At 35.1% G+C, this 26358-nt stretch overlaps 1 long non-coding RNA gene across 2 annotated transcripts; it reads left to right on the forward strand.

Moving 5' to 3' along the window:
- On the forward strand, positions 1-24168 carry LOC116422416. Of its 2 annotated transcripts, none has more exons than XR_004233039.1 (4): positions 1-123; positions 1022-1195; positions 11905-12445; positions 23948-24168. It is a non-coding gene; the product is annotated as an uncharacterized LOC116422416 (long non-coding RNA). The 2 variants fall into 2 exon arrangements; XR_004233038.1 differs by lacking the exon at positions 23948-24168 and adding an exon at positions 22944-23353.
- The last annotated feature ends 2190 nt before the right edge of the window (positions 24169-26358 follow it).

The raw sequence follows: 26358 nt of genomic DNA on the forward strand, positions 1-26358 counted from the left end.
CATTCTATTGAAAATACTGTGTGGATAAGAATCATGAAATAGCATGGCCCCTTAAAAATGAACTAAAATAATTCACTTGGCAATGAGAAGACTGGAGGTGTTTCTCAGTGAGCTTTACTACAGGTAAAAAAAAATATTACAAAAGACATGAACAGGGAAAGTGGACTGGTCCTATAGGGAGAATAAGAGAGAATATCTAGTCAGAACAATGGTATTCATGATTATTAAAAGAATGAGCAAAAAACTTACCAAAAGTTGGATAAAATCTTTATGAAGTTTTTCTAGTAGGGAAAAACATTAATAAGAAGAGATGAGAAGACAGGAAATAAATTTATTCTCTATTCATAAAAGGATACTTCCTGCTGGTGAAATTACAAGTCAAAAACCAATAAGAAAGAACAGTTGGGGAGAAAAAAATCAGTTTTCAGCAGGGTGTAGCTACACTGGTATTATTTTATTTGTTGATTTATCTAGCTCACATCATTTTAGTTTTCTATATATCAGGATCATTGTGCAAAGTGAGAATCTCTCTAGCCTCTCTCCCATATCCTTACATAGCATATAATACTCCACTTGAAAAGCTGAAAGAAGGACCTCCTTGGATTCTTTCCTATATAGAAAGAGGATTAAGCAAAATTTCCATATCAGATATACAAAGGGAATATTTATGTTGTCTGTAAATTCACATGTAGTATATAATAACAGAAGTATAGACTAGGTCTCTTTTTAGTGGTTTAGCCATTAAACCTTTCCCTGGACTCTTGAAGCTTAAGGATTGGTACTTTGTCCCCAGTAATATAAATTTGTCATGTGCGATTGAGTACATCCAGATTAACATTCCTTGATCTCATTATTGTTTTAAGGTGGGGGCATCTAAGAGCCAGTAGAAATTAGATTATACAACCTACTTTCACCAAACCAATAACTAATATATTCTCATTAGGTATATTAGCTCATAAGGATGATTTCCGAGAGTGAGATCATAGCATCAGCTAATATTGATTGGTCATATGTGTTACAGCCTGTCTCCTGTGTTGTGCATCTCTCAAGTAGTTTAATAAAGAATTATCATCAGAAAGCATGCATTAAATGAGTTGAATATCTCGGTCCTAACTGTGGAATATTAATGCAAGAAGAAGTAAGCAGAAGATGGTGATCCACTATTATCTGGCTCTTATTTACTAGCTACCAAGAGGTAAGAATAGTAACAATAATATCAATAAAAAATAATTTTATGATAGCTATCTTAATTATATTAATACTTTATAACCAAAAAATAAGATTATTGTTAGACATTCATAAACAACTTAATAAACAGGTCTAAAACCTACAGCAATACTTTTGGAATGAGCAGACACTTCACCAAGATATAATAGTAAAGGGAAACACCTCTGGATTTGTCTAATGTAGTTGAAAGAGGTTTACCTACAAATGAAATTTATAAAATGGCTAAAACTCAAGAGTGGAATCAAAACACCCTCAAAGGGCAACATTGACATGAAGTCAGCCAACAATACACTGAAGGGAAAAAAAGCAAAGATAAAATGGATATCATGCAGGGTTTGGTTTGGTTTTGTTGTTTTCATTTAAGTGAAGTTTATGATGACAATTCATTTCCACTGGAAATTACATAACATATCCTTAAGGAAGTCAGTCTTAGAAATTAATGAAGTTCATGCAAGGAAATGGCAAAAACTTTGCAGCACATCACCATAATCACTGAATTCTGCTAGACAGGAATTATCTGATATCTAGCATTACACAAAGAAGCTCACTGCCTTTTATAGGTTGACCAACAGCAAATTCCCATACTTCAGCTATAGGCAAGTACAAAATACTTTTGAAAATTCAAATGATAAACTATCCTAGAATTGAACTATTATCAGAGACTGAATTATTGCTCACAAACAACTTGATATGATATTGATCCATAAAACTTAAGAATGGCCTTTTATAGACATAACCATACCAAATATTCATAATCTTTAAGCTATATGGAACAAAGTTCCTTAAAACTATAGAGATTTAAAAGGAGAAATCAAAATTATCTGGGAATAGGTTGCGGTAAATTTCAATAGTCCTGTCTGATGCTAGAAGTGTACCAAGGTTATATTCAAAGCCCAATATATTATCCACAACATACAGGTTTAAAAAAAAAACAGTGACATCAGCCAGCATGATATGCAGTGAGGTGGTGTACAGTAGATACTTTATATGCCTTGAGACTATATGCCTATAGTAGTTGAAGCCTTTCCAGAAACCCCAAAATGCTGGCAAATTGGTCTCTACCCATACCACTGTTTGGGTTAGTCAATACAGTGCATTTGCTCTTAAAAAGGGAACATGGGGTTTCAGGCTTGCCCGATTTGAAACAGTCATGATATTTAACCTAACACTGGAACAAGTGGTACTCCCTTCATGTTGGTTCCATAGAAATTCAAAATACCATGAAACAAATCAGAAATACCAATATATGCTTAAAACACTTCAATGTATATGACTCCTAAGGTGGTCAAAGCACAAGTGTATATGAAATGGTCTAAAGATATGAATGTTTTCATTAAGCACAAGTACTATATCATAACAAAATTGGCACCATTTTTCTAATTATGGGCCAAATCTACCATATCTCTTTCTGTCAGCATTGACCTCATACAACAAAATATCACATCAGACAAATGAGGATAATCACAAGAAATAACTTCATCTCAAAATACAAATTAAATTAAATTAGACTTAATCAAGGAGTTATTAAAATATAAAGAGGGAAAGGTCAAAAAACTGGACATTAAAAATTTTCATTTAACATGAAATCTAGAATTTTTACCTAAAAGCAAAATCCCAAGATTTAAATAAGTTGGAGAAAAAAAATGGACATACTTAGACTGGAATTTGAAAAGGTTCTGTAAGCTTTATGGCATCAATCCAATGAGCAAAGCAACTATTCCATACTGAAGTAATTTTAAGAAGCTAGCATTTGTTATACCCATCATAAATAAACACATTATTCTACAATTTTTGACAGAAAGTCAATTTCAGTATCTACATACAACAATAGATGCAACAGATGTTACTATTTTAAAAAACCGTGGAAAGAAAAGTGGAACTATGAGATGTTACTATAATATGAAGCATAGAAGGAAGAATGGAACTATGAAAGAATCTAGTTATCAAATACCATGATTGTGGAAATGATAGGACAAATTATTGAATATCTGAGGAAAGGTATTTCAAAACTACCTCAATATCTAGGTGATATGTGCAAAAGAAAATCTGAACCCAGTAATGGTCAATTAATGGCAAATAGATATTTAGATAAATGGATAAATAGATAGAAGAAGAAATGTGTGAAAAGGAATATAGAAAACACAAATATTAGAAAATTCATATTCCTTTAATTAGCAATTGAAAACAAAAAGATTAAAGTAAAACAGTAATACAAGGAACAATATTTTAAATTTGTATCAGTCAAAAACTTCAGTGGCTTGAGATACAAATAAATCAGAGAGAGACAGCCAAAAAGAAAATAAATGAAGAAGAATATAAAAAGTTCTAGCTATATATATGTGGTCGTAAGAAGGCCAACACAATGAAAATATGTGTTAAATCAAATGCAGAACAGGAAACTTGTGTACCATTAATGTAAAGAACAAAATAACATATCAAAGGAAGGACCCAAAAGTCTAGCATTGCTACAAAATGGAAGGCATTTTGAAATATGCTTCAAAGTTGCCAAACTATACATACACTTTGGCTCAGAGATATTACTACTTAGCTAACAACTCCAAAGAGATCAAAGAAAGAGGAAAAGGAACTCATGTAAACAAGTACATTTATAGTATCTCTTTTTCTAATGGCAAAGAACTGGAAGCTAAGAGAGTACCCATCAATTGGAGAATGACTGAGTAAATTACAGTGCGTGAATGTAATGGAATATCATTTTGACATAAGTTATGGAGGATATTGTTTTAGAGAAGTCTGGAAAGGCTAGGTAGAATGAATGAACAGAATCAAGAGAAAAATTTACACACCATTTTAAAGACAAAACAACTTTAAAAGATTTTAAAACATTGAGCAACCACAATTCCAGACAACCAGTGACAAAGCATTCCACTTACCTCCTGACAGGAAGCCGAAGCATACAAGATGCAAAATAAGATATATATTTCTGGCATGGGCAAGATGGAAATTTGTTCTGCTTAACTATGCATATGTGTTACAGGTTTTCTCTTTTTTTCCCAGTGAGACAAAGAAAAAAAAATGCTTATTAATAAAGATAATTATTTTTTTAAAAAAGAAAGGCAACAATGTTTTTTTTTTAAATCCATACTTACCAACCCAAATGTTTCACAGTAGCACACGAAGTATTAGCAAAGCACCATACTAGTTTCCTTTCATATACACAACCTATCTTTTTTTAACAGAAGACTTCACAATTAAATTGATCAATCAACAATCATTTAGATGCTTATTATGTTCCAAGTACCATTTTTGGTACTGGAGATACAAAGTAAAAAAACTAAACAGCCCCCTGTTATGTCTATTAAAAAACTAAACAGGAGCTTATATTTGGAGGGCCAAGGAGTAGCACATACATAAAGTGGAAAATGCCAAAAAAAAAAAAAAAATTTGGCAAATATTTGGTAAAAAAAAAAGGAACTAGAGGAATTAGGAAAGGCTTCAGTGTAGAAGATACATGTTTCTCAAGCAGATTTTTGTGAATAAATCAAGATTCTACAACATGGAATTAAGGTGAGAAAGCATTTCAGGTATAGAGAAATGCCAGTACAAAGTCTAGAAACAGTAGCTGTAGGGTCCTCTATAAGGATCAATAAGAAGGATAATCTGATTCTCAAATCAAAAGACAAGATTACCAGTGACCCTTACAAAAATAGATCAAATTACATGTTTGGGTACTTTAAAGTATATATTCAAGAAATATATACAGTTTATAAATTTATATATTTTAAAGAAATAGATAAGCTAAAGAGAACTAAACTAAATTAAAGTAGAACTAAAAAAAACCCAAGATATTACATAAAATAGAAGAAAATCGTGTGCCAAAAAGGTCTAGAAATAATTTGATAATTATTTAACAAGTCACTTTAGTTCAGCATAATAATTATATTAATTTTATTGATTATCATAAAGCTTTTCATTCGGGCCTACACCAACATCTGATTCATACACTGAAAACAGATAATACATGAACCAAGCAAAATGATAATGTCCAAAAGGAAAACATTAAAATACACTACTGATACAATAATGTCAAGAGCTGTTGAAATGAACCATGACATCTTCCAGGGAAGTGGTATAAACCCCTGATGGTTCTGCCTATCCTGAAATCAATGATTACAAATCCTGAACAAAATTAAGCATGATTTCCAGGTCAAAAAAGGAGTATTCCAAAATAATTTATCAACTACTTAATGGATCAAGCTAAATGGCTCAAGGAAAAAAAAAAGACACATTAAGACATCTCCTAGAGGAATCTTTCCCCAATTATATCAGATCCAAATGAAATTCTGATAAGTATAAAAGTCTTAACATATGTCCAGAATTGAGAGGTGATGGCTTTGTGCTTGAATCTAAAGGATTAATTGAACCAAAGAACAAAAGTGATATTTACAAATACATTGGTCTCCTTCATATAAGATATATCATACACAAATCTATTAAGTTTAAAGTCAAGAGATTTATTGGCATCCTGAAATCAAAGTAAATTGAAACATCAAAGCTCTTTAATTGAAAAAATTTGTAATTTAACAAAACATAGGAGAACTTTAATGTTTCCTTATCAAAAAGGAACAAAAGTAAATAAACTTTCTTGGAGTTACAGATAAAAAAATTACAAAAATACTTTTTTTTATCTTGTATCATATTTTTTTAATAAGCAGACATCAATTTACCAAGCAATGATAAAGACTGGCAATATATACATGGCATTTTATTTGCTAAGTGTAACTAAAAGTGATTTGCTTTAGGATGTTGACTATGAAACACATATCCCATCACCTGCCTATTCTTAGCCTTTCTACCTCCACAATATCTCTTATATTCCCTTCTCTCTCCTCTCACATAATCACATCACCCAAGTTCAATGCTTTATTACTACTTGCTTGGACAATTAAAACAATCTCCTAACTGATCTCCATACTTCTGTGCTCTACAATCCATGCCCCACACAGGATTTTTCTAAATTATAGGCCATGATAATGTCACTCCCCCACAAAATACACTCTATTGACTTCCTATTACTTCAAATATAAATACTCTAATTGACATTTAAATCTCTTTACTACCCAGCCCTAACCTACTTTCCCAGGCTTATTACACATTACTATCATTTATGTACTCTATGGTTTAGCCAAAATGGCTTTATTATTATTCTTCATACATGACATATTTCTATGATTCTATGCTAATGCTATCTCTAACAGAATACATTACCTCCCCAGACAGTTCCTCTACACACCCATCCTTCAAACCCAAACCACTTCTTAATGAAGCCCAGCCAAAACTTCTCTCTGGTATCTTCTCTAACTGCCTTCCTTGTGCCTTTTTAAGCCATTTATCACATTCTCCCTTGTATTCATACCTATCTCTCTGCAGATCTTTATGTGATCCTATCTTATTTCTCCTAGTTTATTAGGGCTTAAGGGTCAGGGACCACATCTTATACTTCTCTCAAACCTCCACAGCATCTAGCTCACTGCTAGTAGGTATTCAATAAATAGCTGCTAAAAGGAAGACCACAAGATAAACAGTACTGAACTTGGAGTCAGAATATTTGACTTCACATTTCAACACCAATAATGATTTCAAAGAATAATGACTACATAGCCCATTTCAGAATATTATTCTTTGCTTTTTCTGAAAGTATTTTAAATAGTTGATGATGACAATTAAACAGGATAAAGTCCCTGAATGAAAAAATAGTAGTATCTTTAACCATATAACTAAAAATTGATACAATTAGCTTTATAACTTTCTTTCTTTTCTTTTTTTTTTTTTTCCTGAGCCGTTTGGGGTTAAGTGACTTGCCCAGGGCCACATAGCTAAGTAGTGTTAAGTGACTGAGGTCATAATTGAACTCAGGTCCTCCTGACTTCAGGGCTGGTGCTCTTTCCACTACATTAACTAGCTGCCCTTAGCTTTATATTTTTCATTTGAAAATACCATCTGAAATGTGGATGATCTGGGTTTCTTGTAATAACACCACCTCAAAAAAAGTGATTTCTCTCTGATATCGCATCCTCACTTTTTGCTAGGTCTCAAAATTGAACTTTGGGCATTAACAGACATTCTGTAACAGAGTATGGATTTCATAGTGTGATCAACTAAAAATAGGCAAACCCTCCTCTCAGTTTCTAATAACTATCATCAAATGATTTAGCCATTACATGCTATGTTTTTACCCTTTTCAGACATTCCAAAAAAAATTGTTAGGGACTCATACACAATGGAGCCAATTCCCACTTGGAATTTACTCTCTTTTATTTGGTGTTGTTCATCCATTTTTTTTATTTATTTAATAGCCTTTTATTTACAGGTTATATGCATGGGTAACTTTACAGCATTAAGAATTGCCAAACCTCTTGTTCCAATTTTTCACCTCTTACCTCCCACCCCCTCCCCCAGATGGCAAGATGACCAGTAGATGTTAAATATATTAAAATATAAATTAGATACACAATAAGTATACATGACCAAACCGTTATTTTGCTGTACAAAAAGAATCAGACTCTGAAATATTGTACAATTATCTTGTGAAGGAAATCAAAAATGCAGGTGGGCATAAATATAGGGATTGGGAGTTCAATGTAATGGTTTTTAGTCATCACCCAGAGTTCTTTCTCTGGACGTAGCTGGTTCAGTTCATTACTGCTCCATTAGAAATGATTTGGTTGATCTTGTTGCTGAGAATGGCCAGGTCCATCAGAACTGGTCATCATCTAGTATTGTTGTTGAAGTATATAATGATCTCCTGGTCCTGCTCATTTCACTCAGCATCAGTTCATGTAAGTCTCTCCAGGCCTTTCTTAAATCATCCTGTTCATCCATTATTTTTGAAGAGAATCAATGATATCACAGGATTGACTTGCAGTGAATTGAATTTAAGTGAGGCAGAGTCGAAATGGCAAAATAAAAGTGAAGACAACTTACAATGGCCTGAAATGCAGTAGATCACTTTGGAGTTTTCAGTGTCTCACCAAGCTATAAGTGCTCTATAATGCCTGCTTCCCACTGCCTTCATGGCCTTCCCCCCCCCAAAAAAAAAATATAGTACATTAATCTATTAACTAACCATAATGCTGACTCAACAGGAAATTGCCAGTCACCCAGTTTTAGTAAAACAATCCAGATCCATCTATTAAAGAGTTAAGTAATTCAGAAAGCCTTGATCAATCAGCCATAGCCAGAAATCCAGTTAGTACCTAACCCAATTGATATTCATGAAATAGATTTCCTATTTATATATAGGAATACTGATGCTTTATATGGGTTTACTTTATATCTTGCTATTTTGCTAAAAATTATTTTCAATTTACTTTTTAGTCCAATCTTTGGTGTTTTCCAATTTTAACATCATACTATGATCTAGTTTAAATCTTTCATTTGTTAGATGAGGCACAGGAAGGATTTGAACACAGATCCCTAATTACTAAGTCAGTGTTTCTTCCATTGTATCATAAAACATTGCTTTCAAAAGCACCAAAAAAAATTCATACATCTAAAAATAAACCTCAGATGGCCAATGTCATCTTGGGTTTTCTTCTAGTTACAACTTAGACTTCATTAAGCACTTCCAAAAAAAAAAAAAGAAATATTAATGGTACCTGATAATCACCCTATTTCTATAGTTCCATGGTAGGCACTGGACATTACTTGAAGTAAGTAAGTCATTGTCCTCTAAAAGGTCACCATCTAATAGCCTTCTCTCCGCCCCCTCCCCCCACCAAAAAAAAAAAAAAAGAAAAAAGAAATTTTTTCCTTTCCCCCCCTAAAAAAAGAACATATGCAATACAATTATTGATTTTGTTGTTTTCAATGTTTTAAAAAGTAAGGAAGAAAAGATGAATTAGGTATGAGTTTTGGTCTAAATGATTGGGTAAGAGAGGTTAAAATGAGGGGCAGAGAGGGAGAGTAGGATTTTTTAAATTACAGATTCTAAACCCATATAAAATGAAAGAGTTTCCACTATAACTGATAAATAATTATAATGTACAGCAGCAGAACTGGGGCACTTCACCTATCCCCACATAATTATCACCTCTCCCTTGAACTTTTCTTCAGTCAGTCAGTCAACAATTGGCAACTTTATACAATAGTCAGTTGTAGCAGTTAGGTGACATAGTGGGTAGAGTGCTAGATCTGGTCTAAGCTCAAATTCAGCCTCAGATATTTCTTAGCTGTATGACCCTGGTCAAGTCACACTGTCTTCCCTCAATTTCCTCAACCATAAAATGGTTAAGGAACTGTAAAATCATAAAATAAGAATATCTATTTCACAGGTGAGGATAAAATGAGGTAATAGTTGTAAATTGCTTATCAGCACCTAGCACATCAATGGCCTCTAATAAATGCTTATTTCTTTTCTTCCTTTTCTTCCCTCCTTCCATTAATGACCTACTAAAAAGGTACTGTGATATAGACTGGGGATATAAAGAAAAGTAAAAACCAGTCCATGCTCATTCTAATGAGGGAACATGAAAACAACTATGTGCTTATAAGATATGTACAGAATAAATTGAGGATAATAAAAGAGTGATCTGGAAAGATTTTTATAGAAAGTGGGCTTTTAGCTGAACTTGAAGAAGTGAAAGAATAAAGAAGCAGAGATAAGTGAGAGTTTTCCAAGTCTTACAGAAAGTCGATGAAATCACATGGAGTTCAGAACTGGGGTGAGGAATAGTAAGGGTGTTATTTCATCATATAGTATATGGAGGAAAGTAAGATATAAGAAGATTGGAAAGGCAAGAAGGGGTCAGAATCTGAAGAATGTTAAAAATGAAGTATTTTATATTTGATTCTAGAGGTAATAGGGAGCCACTGGAGTTTATTAAATAGAGGGGTGACATGGTCAAACTTTAAGCCTTTTTTCCCTCTTCATCATAAATTTCTCAGAAAGTCCGCATTTTACTAAACCTTACCCTCTATCAGTAAACCACAAAAACTATTAGATCGGCCAAAAAGCCTGAGTATTTTTGTCTGTACTCCTGTCAAGGAGTATGTCATTGTCTAATTGTGTGCTTTCCCCCAGAGGCTCCTGATAAGGGATTTTGAGAGGTGCAAACAGAAGGAACAGCTTCACACCCTCTAGCTCCAAGTCCCCTGCTAACTGAGCAGGGGGCTCTGGAATACTGCAAGGAGTGGAGGAGGCAGGGGGGGGGGGATGGGTTCCTACAGCTGTTACCAGATCTTCTTTTATCACTGGATAGTGCCAGGATTCTAGGGTTCCTGAGCATCTCTCATAGAGGGATGACAAGGGGTAAGGAATGAGGTTTTTTGAAGGATTTTAAAAGAAAGAATTTAGGGAATGTTATTTATATACAACCATCGTTTTTGGGACAGTGGATACCATCTTGGCTGGTTCTCTTTTAGGGCCTTCTTTTTCTCTTTTCCCCAAAGATGAAGAAGTGACATCCACAGAATCCCAACTAGCAAGAGAAAATCCAATTTCTGCCACTTACTTGAGGTCTCCAGGAATGGCAGTTTCTGACTTTAATTCCAGTGTTATTTTTTTCTTTTTTTCCAGTGTTCTATCTTCAAACATGAACAGTTAAAAGAAATCTACTTCTTCAAATCTGAAATTAATCAACAAATACTCATTGTTTTAAAGTATCCTGTCTTCCTCTATCTAAAATGACTGTCAGCCTGAACATAGGAGGGGACATGGCTCTAACAGTGTGGTTCCTCCCTCCCTCCTTCCTTCCCTCCCTTTCTCCTTCTTCTTTTCCTCTCTCCACCCTTCTCTCCCCCCCCCATCTCTGTGTGTATGTGTTTCTGTGTGTGTGTCTGTCTGTGTCTCTACCTCAGTCTCTCTCTCTGTGTCTCCTCTCTTTTTTTCTCTCTCTACCTCAGTCTCTGTTTCTTTCTTTCTTTCTTTCGACAATGTGGGATGGGGAAGTGAGGGAAATTAAGTAACTTGCCCAGAGTCACAAAGCTAGTAAATGACTGAGGCCAGACTTAAACTAAGGTCCACCTCACTTCCTTGACCAGAGTCACCCCCATAACTTACAGGACTCAGAAGACAATTTTTACACATTTTAAAATCTGTGTTTCCTAGGATAAAATTTAAAATATTAAGAGATTGAATTGGAAATATGTACAGATAGGAATAGCATCCTAGGCTTCTGGCTATTATATTGTGATCATCTCAACCATCTCACCTGCCTGGCAGATTGCTTTGCTTTAAAATAAAAAGAAACACTACCACATGTCTATTTTAAGTATCCTGAGACTTAATTTCTGAAATCTTCTGTTCTTGAATTCTATAATAAATCCATTCAAAGATGCACATGTGCATTAAGAAGCAGACAAAAGAGCCCCATTTTCTTTTCTCCCCAAAAAGCATTCTTTCAAAGCAAGAAGAAAAAATTACAAGAATCTCAGCAAACTTTCTAACACACACATGTTCTAAGAGCATCACATAGTAGGTGCTTCCTTAATATTTGCTGGTGGTATCCTGGGGTTAGTAAAAAAAAAGAATTCCTTCTTTTATTAGAAAATGATAATCCTTAACCTCAAGTTCACTAAGCTTAAGAAATTTCTTCTTTCTGTCACTCTCTCAATAGAATAAGAATGAGACCTTATAGCATGAAAACATGGAAGAATGCAGTGATCTAGAAATGTCTGCCCATTTTCATTTTTTTTTTTTTGTGCCTTTGTCTATTTCAGATTCAAATGGCGCCCTCTTGGTTATAGTTTCTGTTCTACCATGGTGTACCTCTTTCCTCCTCAGAGTCTCCAGGATCCAAAGAATCTATGTATAAAGTAAACAAATTTAGGATGCAGGTTACTTATATTGCTACAAATCAATTAACAAAGATTGCCTACATTTTAACAATTAACTCCTAAGCGGTGCCCTTTAAGTAACAACTATTCTTGTGTTTTTACACCTCTCTGCTCCCTGTCTGGAATGCCTTCCTTCATTTTCACTGTCTATTGAGATTCTACTCAATTCACCAGACTCAGTTTGATTTTCCTTCTCCTGAAAGCCTTCCCTGACTCTCTTAACCTAATGTGAGCTATCCTTTCTGTATGAATTTAGGGCTAGCAACACTCATCTGAAAATTCATCTTATATTATTACAACATTTATTCTATTACTTTCTTGAAATGCTATTTAAATATTATGTTTTTATTTAACTTTTTACCTGTTTACATGTCATCTCCCCATCAACTGGACCCAGATGATCTTGGAGGGGAAAGTAAGACAGGTGAGTTTGCATAGCCCTATCTTACTTAAATCTAATTCACTTGCATGTCATACTATAACTTCCCTGATGTTAGGATCCTCTTCCAAAATGAAGGACAAACAACAAGAACAATAACATAAGTACCTAGATGGCTCCCTCCATTTCATACTATAGGCAGGAAGAAGGCTTTCAAAAAATACAGATCACTAGTATGCTTTCTCCTCTCACCTTTCCCTTCCAATTAATCTCTCCTAACACTCTTTACCTTGTGAAGAGATACCATAGTGGACAGAGTGCTAGATCTGGTACAATTGAAAGCTTTTAGGAGCTTTAAGAACACCAAGACTTTTGAGTCCCATGTATTCTGCAAACTTTAGAGTACTATATTATGAGTTTATATTATATATTAGATAATTTGACATATCATGTCTATATTATATTGCAAGCCTATATCATTAAGTTGTTAGCTCTTTAGTAGTAGTAGTAATAGTAGCAGCAGCAGCAGCAGCAGCAACAAGCTATTGCCAGGACTCTGATTTGCAATGTTTTTGTCTTTTTTAATTCTTTGCCTTGGCACTTTAACCTACTCCTACATCTTTATATATCACTTCTACATAGCTAACTATCTCTACCTAGCCCTAACATCTTAATATCTAGCCTATCCCCCATTCCCAACTATCTTTGGTCATTTCTATTTATACATCTACCAGAACTCTAACTTCAATGAGTATAAAATTGTGTTCATCAAATTCCCCCAACTCTCCAAAACCAGCTCTTCTTCCTAACTTCCTTATTTCTATTAATGGAACCATAATTCTCTCAATCACCAAGACTTGAAAAGTCAGTGTCATATATGACTCCTCCCTCTCCCAAGCCCTCTTGTCAACCTCAAATCACTTGCCAAGTCTTGTTGGTACCATACCCTTTCTCCTATATGCTTTCTTATTACCATTGCAGCATACCATTTTAGGTCCTAATTATCTCTCACCTAACTGGTCTTCCCACCTACAATTTCTCCCTGATCCAACCCATCCTACACATTATTATCAGAGTAATCCTCCTAAAGTATAGCTCTGATTATGTCATTATCTGACTCAAAAACCTTCAGGGTTTCTCCAGTGCCCTATAGAATAAAGTCCAAATTGCTCAGCCTGCCATGCCTTATCCTCAACTATCTTTTATTTTAATTGCCTGTTATTCCTGTCCACCAAGTCAACAATCCAACCAAACTAGCTTTCAAGGTTCGACTCCACTGCCTTCTTTTCCAGGAAATTGTCCTTAATTCTCCAGACCAAACAAAATTAATTTACTTTTTGCTCTCAACTAAGAACTGAGGGGTAGCCTGCCATGAATAAAACTAGTCCTTAAAGTCAAGGAGACTTGAGTTCAAATCTTAGTTCTGGCATAATAGCTTTATGGTAATAGATAAGTTATTTAACTTTTCTAAGCCTTAATTTCCCAATTTGTTAGACATTGTATTCATTTAAACTGTTCAGTATGGTGGTTTTCTCCTACTCTGTCATAGGCATCTGGAACACAGGAACCACATTTTGTTTATATTTAGAGAGTCAACATAGCATAGTGGGGGAAAAAACTCAGAGTCAAGAGAGAACTTGATGTAAATCCTGCTTTGAACACTCATGTAAGACCAGAAGCAAATCATTTAAAGTCTGTGAACTGAGGAAGCCAAGATGCCACAGTAGCAGGAAGCAGTATAGAAAAGAGCTCTTCTTTTCCCCAAAAATAATTCCCCAAATAGATCTAGAAAATACACCAGACTGCCTTCAGCCTTAGTTTCCACACATGAAAAATGGGGATAATAGTATCATCTCCCTCATAGGGTTGTTTTAAGAATCCAAAGAGATAACATGTGCAAAGTATACTATATGAACATTACCTATTAGTCATTCTAAGCCTCCAATGGACTTTATATATTATTCATAGTTATTTATATATCTGCTTCTTCTCTTCCTTCTATATTGAACTATAATATCCATGAAGACAAATATCATCTTTTTCTTTGCATCCTGGGCATTTACTCATTTCTTTCATAATTCTGTGATTTCTAGAAGGAGACAGCAAGATGAGGCTGGCAAAGAATGGGATCAAATCAAATCATGCGGGCTAAAAAGAATTTTTAAAAACCAAAGGGTTTTGAAATCTATTTTACAAAGTTGATTCCTATTGTGTCCTATCTTCTGCCACCCACATACAATCCTTATAATATGATTTCTAAAAGCTCTGTTACTTTGTGGGAGATTTGGAATTGGCATTGCAAACTAGTTTTGCTTCTAAACTTGGCAAGTCATTATTCTTCTTTGGACCTCAGTTTACTCCTATGAAAAAGTAAAATGAGAGGATTGCACTGAGAGATAACTAAGATTTTTTCCAATTCTGACAGTCTATGACTATGAATTGATGCCTCAAATCCTCCTCAGTCATTTCTTCATTCAGCTGACTATTCTTCAGATAGCATACCGATCTCTTCTCCTTCTCCCACCAACTTTAGACTCCATCTTCAAGGTTAGCAGACTCAGTGTGATAAACTTCTAGGAAAAATAATTTCCTTTACCTTGTCCATAACTAATTCTCTACCATGCTTCCTATACTCTGGCCAGCATCTTCATATCCTGTTCCTTTACCCACCCATGCCCAACAATCCTTTGGTCACCTAAGTCTGATAGTTACCATTCCCTTTACTTTGCCCACAACCAGACTGCCATCCTCTATATAGCTCTCCTTTATGTATTATCTTTCTCCAAAACAACGTAAGCACTTTGAGAGCAGGGACTATCCTCCTTGCTTGTTTTTGTAGTGCAGTGCTTAGCCTTGTGTCTGGGAAGTAACCACTGAACAAATTTTGTGTCTATATAAATCTAGTTCTGACCTTTTTTTATACCTTCTCTCTAATATTATACAGGTTCTAGATTTCAAGAAACAACATTTACCATCTCTATCTTGGGTCTCATTCATTAAGTAATACTAATAGGACTACTTTAAGATTTACACAGAGTTCTATTCACCATCTATTAAGATATACACAGAGTATCACATCATCCTGTGATGATAAATAAACTGAGGCTCGAGATTTTCCCAAGGTCACCTAATTATTAAGTATCAGTTAAGACAATAGTGCCAGCCACCATGTTACAGGAGTTGACATAAAGAAAACTACAGTGATACATGAGGCTAAACATTTTGCATATATTAATAATGACTTATTATATCACCTCAAGAATGATCACTTATGTCTTGCTATCTTTATTATTAATGAACTAAATGACCTTATTTAAGACAAGCAACAGTGAATGGCAAGGAGATAAATATTTTACATTTTGCATTCATCGTCTACTCTTCATGCAGACAAATTTCACCTCATAAATATCTCATATTATTTATTCAATTACTTCATTACATACACACTTTCCCACCTGAATGCATATAGGTAGGACAGCACACATTGTTCTCTTTATATTGTACTTGAAGCTCAGAACACTGAGGAATCATTTGAACATACTCTCCTCTGACAGTTTTCCAGTACAATAGTACACATTGGAGAAAAGGTTCACTGTGTACTGACATAGCAACATTAACTGGCTCAACTTTCAAAATTTGTGATACAATTAAGTTCCATCAGTTAATACTAGCTTTTCCCCTGGTCATAGCTGAAGCCCAAATCAGAAAAAGTCTACTTCCAATGCTTGCTAATTAGGTGACCACAGGCAAGTTACTTAATCTTTCTGAACCTCAGTTTCTTCATTTTTAAGAGATTAATAATATCTAATTCACAGAGTTCTGGTAAAGATGAAATGTCATAATAAATACATTTTATCTCCTGTGAAGCACTATATAAATTTCAGTTATCATTGTCATCATCATAATCAAAATGTACATTTCCTCTCTTTCTTATAAATCCAAATAACAAAGGCACTAGCTAGAAATTGCATATCACTTATGCTCTGCAGCAGTACTTCCCAAACTTAATTTGACCACAGAACATCTTGAGCTTTAAGATATACTGACAGAAACAAAAAATGCTGGAGATGATGAGATTAAGGAATACACAAGGGAAGAAGGACAGAGGAGAATAGGAATTTTTTAAGAGGAAATTTGGACAATTTTCATACAGGTATTCCTATTGTACATAGAGGTAGTATAATAATAATAATGATATATATATACACATACATACATATATATATATATATATAGAGAGAGAGAGAGAGAGAGAATATGAGGGCTAGCTTTGAGTTCTGCTTTCCATAATTATTCTCTATATTGTTGTTATTGTTTTTATTGTTGGGTCATTTCTGTCATGTCTGATTCTTCCTGACCATGTATATTGTAAAGAGATTTATAGACTCAGAGGTCTCTCTCAGACAGTCAGGAGTCACATTCCCCTTTGATGTCACAGGGTGGTCTTTCAGAGAACTACCCAACCCACTTCTTAGACATGAAAATACCACTAATATAGATATAGTCTCACAGAGCTACTATTCCTATTGCACAAAATATCCAGTTGCTCTATAGGATATTGGGAACTGCTATTAAGCTTATTATTATTATTATTATTATTTTGGCAGCTAGGTGGTTCTGTAGATAGAGTGCTGGGCCTGGAGCCAGGAAGACCTGAGACCTCAAACACTCACTAGCTATGCAATACAGGGCAAATCACTTAATCTCAGTTTTCCTTAATCCACTAGAGAAGGAAATGGCAAACCACTCCAGTATCTTTGTCAAGAAAACTCCTTGGGCAGTATCGTCCATGGAATCATGAAGAGTTGGACACAACTGAATAGCAACAGACCCATTTAATCTAATCTTCCTGTTCTGAGCCTAGTAGAGTGTTTGGGATGAGATAGAAGCTACCTAAATGCATGCTAACTTATCTGATCATTCATAGCTAGTGTTCTAAGAAAGGTGAAACAAGGATAACCCACTTCTCCTTAGCAGGGCTCATCTCCATAGTGTTTCCATTTAAATGATTTGCATATTCTTCAACCTCAGGTAGCCTTCATAGGATTTTATGCTATCACATGACACACCAGTTCTAAGCCTAAAAATATGTGACTGAAATGCATGAGAAAGCTGACAATTCAGGTAGAGTGATATATAATCAATTCACTATATCCATGTTTTCTACACAAGGGAAGAGAGTCAGCTATCTGATTTCTGTTTCTCCCCTTTCCAGCAAGGTATAATTTAAATAACTTTATACCCTGCCAGTAGCCTCAACCTTTCATTTGAGTATTAAGGAGCAGAGACAAGACAAAGGGATCTGTCCATAGTTCTTTGCTTTAAGTGTGCCATATGCTGTTCCCTTTCAAATACTCCAGAGTACTTCAAATTGGCCCTTTTTGATGCATGACATTTTAACTCCTTTCTCTATATGCAATACATAGCTCTCTCCCCCAGTCCCGGAATGTACCCTCTCGTCACCTCTAACTCTTAGAACTCTGTAGCTTCCTTCTCTCCTCAGCTCAAATACTACTTTCTATATGAAATGACATCTGTCATCCCATTGCCTCGGATTTATGTATTTATTTTGAGTATGTTCACATATGCATATGCATATTCCCTCTGAATATAATGTAAACTTAGAAGTCAGGATTGTTTCATTTTTTTCTTATCCTCAGTGTCCAGCATATAGTAGGTATCTAATAAATGTATTCTTGATTGGTGGTATAATAGAATATAGTTCAGGTGCAAAGACCATCAGATGATTCAGCTGATAGAACTTCCCCAGATGCACATGAAGCCAAAAGACTGGGGCTGAGACTGATGAGTCTTTTAGAATGCCTCTCTCCCACTTCATGTTTAGTTTAGCTAATGGGAACCAGTTCCAGAATGTCTCTACATACACCAGAGTCTCTCCAAGGCATGTCCTTTACATGTTATCATTAGTCTCCTAGAACAAGCTCCTTGGAATCCTCCACAGGGAAAGAATATAGCAAGCAAGCAAGCAAGCTAATGAGATCTGCACAAGCACCAGACCTCTTTTACAAATATTAACTTGAGTCTCTCCTTGCCTCAATTTCCTCATTTAGGGAATTGTAAGAATCCACTCATCCATCAGTGGATTATAGATCTAGAGCAAAAGAGATAGTATATCATCTAGTCTAACATTCTCCTTCCTAAGAAAATTGAACTCGATCACTTTCTAGCCCAAAAAAGAAAAGACAAAAGAAAATTATATGAACCTCTAATTGGTTCTTAGAACTTGTCATTTGGGTTTTAGTATTTAAAGATTTGGTTTTTAGTATTTTTAGATTGTTTTTGTAAACAGAATTATTCTCTTAGACCACAAAAAAATATTTAGTAAACTTCTCAGGGTGACTAATTGCTAGTTCAAGCACTGGGACTCTCTTACCTTAATGAAATTTTGAACAAGGAAATGAGGATTTATCTGCAGTAAACATCCCTGAGGTCAGGAAGACTAGGGATTATAATCTAAAGAAGGCTATGGCAACAAGAGATAACAACAGAGAGCATATTTCCTCCTAGATGGTTTGAACTAAAGTAGACAGAAACCAGTAGGACAAAAAAAAGAAAGAAAAAAAGAAGAAAAAAGATAGAGCTGGAGGATGTCAAGCAATAATTATAATAATAATTCACATTTATATATTGTTTTAAGATTTACAAAGCACATTATCTCATTTGATAAGAGAAGATAGTTTACCTGTCTCCTTTCTTTTTCAGTTTTATTATTGGCATTGGTTTTTTTTTTTTTAACATCAGTCATTTCTAAATATCCATTTCTCCCACTTATCCAATAAACCTTCCCTAATAACAAAGAAAAGAAAAAAATTAATCAAAACAAAAGAATACAGTTACCAGGTTTGCCAGCACATACAATATTCCTCCCCCATAGTCCCTCATCTCTTCCAAAGGGAGGGGCAGGTGCATTTCTCCAATTTTTTTTTCCTTTGAGGCTACTTCTTTCCTTCCCACCTCCCCAAATATTGCTACCACTGACAAATTGAAAACTAAGTTCTTCAATACTCTCAAGAAAGAATGAGAAATGTGTAGCTCCTAGAAGGAAAGGATTCCCTTTTTTTTATATCCCCTGCCTTCTTTCCAGTGGATGATCTGATATAATTATTCTTTCACTGGATAGAGAGGTAAACGTTTCTTGTCAGGTATCCACCAAAGACTGACTCACAAATGCTCTATTTGTAACTGCTGATTAACAGTATTGATTATGGACAGATTTTGCAGGTGATTTACAATTGTTTGACCTAAGATTCACTGAGCAAAGCATGGAAGAACCATAAACTTTGGGCTATATATTTATCACATCTTAGTAAGCTAATCATGATAACAAAAAATCCTACCTTGTCGAAAAAGATTGGTTTAATGGACTTGGGAAGTCCATGCTTAGCTGCAGGCTTCCTTCCTAGCTTCCTGTCCCTGCCTAGCCACCAGTCAAGTCAAATTCTTTAAGGGAGGGGTTGGAAGGAGTCCAGATCAAAGTATTTAATTGGCAGTTTCTCTCTCTTTTGAAGGCTTTTTAAACGTCACTATGCAAAAGTCAGCTTTGCTTTGGGTCTCACTAAACACTGCCTTACCTCCAAGGCTGTTGCTAGGATATAAAGGCTATCACAGCACCTTAGATACATAAAAGGAAGGAAAAGATTGCTCCCTTCCATTTCATCTTTTCCTTATGAAGTCATCCCTATTCTTGTTCTCTGCCTTTCTCAAGGTCAAACTGAAAAGAAAGAAGGGAATTACAAGATTGTGTATTGACAAAGGACAAGGACAACAGTGTGACCAAAAGTAATAGAAGATGCCAGTGGCCATCAATCTGACTTAACAGACATGCTCTTTAAAACATACCAGCACCAGGAAGTGGGAGTGCCACAGTCTCCCAAGGCCTGAGGTTTACACATTAGTCACTCCTTTTAATTTAACCACAGAAAGTCCCTATTAAAATTAATTTGGAGGAGGGGTGGGGAGTTAAACATATCAAGCCATTATCCCCTATTAACACTTTAGCTTGATTTAGTTGCTTATACAGAGTATCCCAAAAGTCTCTAATTGCCAGTCTTATTGCCAGTCTTCCTGTATCAAGGCCTTCAAGAGAATGGAAATAGGCAATAATATAAATATCAGGATGGGAAAACAAGGAAAAAGGAGAGAAAAGGATATAATACTGAAGGAAAGGTCAGAGGAGAATCATTTGGATTGTCTTATACAAAGATAGGGCAGTATACTGATACTAGGTATCTGAGGAAGAGAGTAATCAGAAGGCTATGAAAAAAAAAAAAGAAATAGAAACTCATCTTTTCAAACCCCTTTATTTCAGAACTAAGGAAAGCAAGATCATAAATTTATAACCAGAAATGACCTCTTAGGATGATTGAGTCAATGCCACATTTAGACCCAATGTTCACCCTGAATTAAGATCATTCTGGCATTAGAATTGAGCCTCTCACACCCTCTTAGGTCTTCCTTCTCTAAAAGTCATGGCTTTTTCCTTTGCTCCAAATGAAAGCGTATATCCAATTCACATCAGATAAGTGTGTTAAAGGAAGACATCCCAAAGAGCATAATCAAGTACCTGGCCATACTCATAGATATGGTACTTCTGATAAGAGACTTCCAGTCTCTTATGTTAGTATGTATTCCTCTCAAAGCCCTATCAAGAATGCATTGAGAGTCCTCAGGAGAAGCCGGTATATGTTTCTAAAGATCAATGGATCATAGAAAGAAATCTTAATCCTTTAATCTAACACTCTCTTTTTACAGTTAAGAAAACTGAAGTCAGGTAAGCTAAGTGATTTCTTGTCCAATGTCATACAGGTAGTATCAGAGAAAAAAATATTAATCCAAATCTTTTAACTCCAGAGTTTTTGACTCCACACTTTCCCATTTATATTCCTCTTATACCACACTATCTCCACACTAAGATGTCAAAAAGGTACTAGATAGAATCTCTGGGGGGCAGTGATGGGAGCTTGTTATTATTGTTCCATAGTTTCAGTCAAAATGATTCTTCATGATCCCTTTTGGGGCTTCCTTGGCAAAGACGCTAGAATGATTTGTCATTTCCTCTCCAATTCATTTTACAAATAAGTAAACTGAGGCAAACAAGATGAAGTGGCTTGCCTAGGGTCACACAATTAGGAAATGCTTGAGGCCAGATTTGAATCTTTCTGACACCAGGCCCAGCACTCTATCCACTGCACCATCTAGTTACTAGAAATTGACAAGTACAAAAAACAGGTTAAAATAGAAAAAAATGCAAGCTGAACCAAAGTGGGATAAGGAGAGGAGCAAATCAAGCAATACACTAGAGTTAAATAGCAAAAACCAGAAATGAGAAGTGAGGATTCAAAACCCTAAAATAATCAGAAAACATACAGGTAACTAACTCATGAGGCAAAAAGTTGTTACTTCTTGGGCTCCTTTTGACAGGGCATCTCAGTATGGCATCTTAAAGAGACTATTGAACAGGAAGTATGAATCCTGTTAATCCCTGACTTAAAACAATGAAAGTCAACATAATTGTCATTGATAATCAATAGATTCATTTACTAATCTCTTAGATGTAGGCAAATAATAGGCAAATTAAACAATTCAACATAGTATAGTGAGAGGAATGTTGACCCTTCCACCAACCACTCTCATCTTACATACTTGTGGCAGTGATATAAGATACATCTTTCCTAAGTAACACTTTGGGAAGGTGGAGAGTAATAGAAAGCAAAGAAAGCAAATAGAAATCACTATGTTTTTCTTTATAAATGAAGACTGGACTTCAAGGATAAATGAGTAGTCAAGCTCAGGCTTTTGAAAGAGGTTCTCCTAGGTAATTAGCTGGTTACAACTGAACTAAAGAAAGAGGAACTTATATTGACAATGGAACTCAAAACCATGTTGTTTGAGCACAGAATGAACTGGAAATATTTAGCTTAAGAGGAGAAGATTTGAGAAGTTGGCACAAGGGAATGGGGAGAAATGACTAATGATATCTGTCTCCAAGTATGAAGAGCTCTCATATGGAAGAGAGATTTTATTTCTTCTACTTGGCTCCAGAGGTTAAAATTGAGATCAATAACCAAAAGCTTCAAAAAAGGTAGATTTGAGTTTAATATAAGGAAGAACCTCCTAATAATAATCATTCCTTCTGAAAACAGAATTGACTTCTACATAAAGAAATTTTCAAGCTAAATGACCATTTTCTGGGAAGTCCTAGAGATGATTTATAATAAAATCATTGAGATTACCTTTTAAGAAACCTTTCAAAAGTAAGATTTTCTATCTGGCCATCCAAAGCATTGACACAGACGTCAAAAAGAACCTAGAGTCTATCTGAACAGCACATCAATTTACACAGATTTGGTCAATTAGCCATTTATTGGGCCTAGCATAGCTGCATGACTTAATGGATCATTGACTCCTAAGAGTGAAGATGTATCTAGCGCCAGCTCAGTAGCTTTGGGCACAGTATTGATTCTTTGGGCTTTCCCTGTCTACAAAGAAGTAATAATGATACCTTCTCCTGTTTCCCTTGCAGGGAAATAGAGAAGATGAGTTGCACAATGTCTGGAAAACACTTTGAATTCCTCAGAATGAAGGCTTATAAATATAGGCTATGATTATCATCATAATCATCATTATCATTATTATTACTTCTATTAAATGTATCCATCTGATTTTAGGGAGCTTTCATTAAACACCAATAGAAAGAAGGTGATCACCCTTTGGAATCCAACTATTTGTTAGTAAGCTAGAAGACTACTCAAATAAACAATGTACAGAGTAGCCTACCCTCTCTGAAAATATTTCTCCAATGACCTATGGAGGAAAAGGGATGGTGGGGAGGGACTACAATGCTTTACTGTCCGTGGCAACACATCTGGCCTGCTTGGTATATTGTAGTCTCTCAAGAACCATAGAAAGATCAGCAACCCTTCAGCACTTTGACCACACCAAGATTCAAAGACCAAGATCTCTTTTGTTTACAGGACTGGAGAATAGCTGCCAATAACAACCACTTCATTGAAACCTTTTCAAAACCCCAAAACAAAGCTCTATGGTTTTAATTAATTTGTTTTCAGAAACTACAATAACAAGATCCTTCAAATGAATGCATACTCTTAGAATATGAGACTTAGAAAGGACTTTAGAAAGTATAGCTTCCAATGTATATACTTCCCATAGATTTCCCAGGAGCTTACCTTGAGGTTACTATTTAATTTCTCTTTTATGACTGGGTCATAAGTCAGGGGTTAATAATCTATCTCACAAGCTAAAAATGATCATTCAACCACATTTCTCCCTAATCCAATAAACATTTATCTAGCATCAAATGTAATAAAGGCATTGTACTAGGCATCAAGTATACAAAGACAAAATTAAGAAAATTTCATAGAGTCATCAAGTCAAGTAAACAAGTACTTATTTTTAGCATTGTTTATTTTTATTTTTTCAATTACATGTAAACAAAAAATTTAAGATTTGTTTTTCTTTTTTAATTTGAACTCCAAATTCTTTCCATTTCTCCCTCTCCTCAAAAAGACAAGCATGTGACAGAGATTATCCATGTGCAATCCTGCAAAACATTTCCATGTTAGCCATGTTGCAAAAGAAGGAAGAGAAGGAGGAGAAGGAGGGAAACAAGGAGAAAAAGGAGAAGAAAAAATTAAAAAGTAATAAACATTACAGGAGGAGGAAGAGAAGAAGGATAAAAAGAAAGAAGAAAGGAGGAGAAGGAAGAGGAAGAGAGAAAAAGGAAAAGGAAGAGGAGGAGAGGAGGAAAAAGAGAAGTTAAAAATAATAAAAAAATGTACTTACTAAGCACTGTGCTACATTCTGGGGATACAAGGAAAGTCAGAAAACAACTTCAGTTTTCACAGAATTCATAGTCTAATGGAGAGACAACATGCAAACAACTTCATACAAACCTGATCCATAGATTATAAATCAGAGAAAACATCAGAGGGAAAACACTAGCATTAAAGGAGATTGGGAAAAACTTCTTACAGAAGGTGGAATTCTATCTGCAATTTAAAGGAAGCCAAAAAAGCTCAGAGAAGGCAGGAGGCCTTTTAGGTATGGAAGACAGCAAGTAAAAATGCATTAAGTTGAGAGAGAAAATATCTTGTGCAAGAAAAAGTAAGAAGGCCAAGTGTCACTGGGTCATAGAGTTTGAGTAGGAGAGTAAAGTCCAACACTCACTAGGAAAACATTAAAATAGGAAGATACCTTACATATTACCTAATTCAATTCTTTCCTTTTATATTGAGAGAGAGAATATTGGGGGGGGGGGAAGAGAAAGAGACAGGGAGAGAGAGTAAAAAAATAAGATGATTCACCCTTATAAAAGCTGTCATAAGCCCCTTGCTTCAGGAGTTGACAGTGAAGGCACAGTGTCCCATCCTAACTGGGAATTATTAGCACAGCCACGCACTCCCTACAGAACTCTCAGGAATCACCACCCCTTCCCTGGAAGTACATCAGAAGGAAACTTAGCATACCACTTTTAAAAGGTAGTTAGTAATTGTCATTTCTACGTTATCACCCCAGTCCCAGAATTCCAGGAAGTAGAATAGCCCTTATGCCTTCAGGTTCTCTAACTTAGAGACCCTTAGGGGTTCTCAAACTTTTAAAATAGGAGGCCAGTTCATTGTCTCAGACTGTTAGAGGGCTGGACTACAGTAAAAACAAAAACTTTGTTTTGTGGGCCTTTAAATAAAGAAACTTCCTAGCCCTGGGTGAGGGTCCTCCTCCTCAGCAGCTGCATCTGACCCGCGGGCCATAGTTTGAGGATCTCTGTATAGAATGGCATTCAGCACAGTTAGTTTGCCTTCATCATAGAAATTATGTAGGGGCTAAAATTTTTTAAAGTGATAGATCAAAGAAAAGCCTCTGTTTTTATAATGATTTCTCTTTTCACCTCTCAATTCTAGAAAAAGGGAGAAAAGAAGAGTTTAAATTATTTTCTAGTATCTCAAGCAATGCTATGGCAAAAGAAGAATATAATTTTTTTAAGGCACCATAGAAAATTATCTGGATTGCACAAGGACTTTTGTTTTTGTTTGAATTTAAAAGTCCTAAAACATTCAAACTAAAAGTGGGAGAAAGGACTGACAGTTCACAAAATTAGTTGTATCACTGGTCAAAAATGTTTTGTACCCAGGTTTTGGTTATTTAGTGGCCTATTGATAAAAACACAAACAGGTATCTTAATGCATTATGTCATGCATTTTCAAGTAATAAAAATGGTTACACAAGTTGGGTCTTTGAGGTTGTTGTTACTTTTCTTATCTGCCTTTTTCTTTGTGTAACTAAGCAAGGGCAGGAAACCTAGCACCTCATACAAACATGCACACATGAGGTGAAGGTGGGGGCTGGTAATTCTACCATACCAATGAAGGTAATGGTGAAAGTGTTTGTTATTGTAAGATTTTGGAAAAGTTAAGTATACACCTCACCTCTTCACCAATATTTAGTTATGCATCTGTTCAATTAAAATAGCAACAGATTCTATCACAGTTTACTACATTTTCTGTAAGGCAGTATGATTTTACTGGATTTTGTGTTTACATTCCCTTTAATATACTTTATTTATCTATTGTAACTATTAGAACAGTACCTTTCATGCCTACAAACACAAAAGAATTCATTAAAACAATAACATTAAAACAGGACAGCAACAATAAGAATGAATCCAAGAGCTAGACCATATAACTACACATCTTGGCCACTTCAATCAGTCAGTAATTTCTCAAGCAACAATTATGTGACAGTTCTATGGTAGCCATTGGGAATGCGAAGCCAAAAGAGACTGCCCTCAGAGATTGCATTTCAGCGGGCAAGCCACTACACCTGAACCTCAAAGATATTAAGTAAGGAAATTAACTTTTTTTTTTTTTTGCAAATTCGTCTATTCATCTAAATTGAACATGGTGTCATCTGTCTCCTCACTT

This window comes from Sarcophilus harrisii, chromosome 3, assembly GCF_902635505.1.
Source record: "Sarcophilus harrisii chromosome 3, mSarHar1.11, whole genome shotgun sequence".
Classification (NCBI taxonomy): Eukaryota; Metazoa; Chordata; class Mammalia; order Dasyuromorphia; family Dasyuridae; genus Sarcophilus; species Sarcophilus harrisii.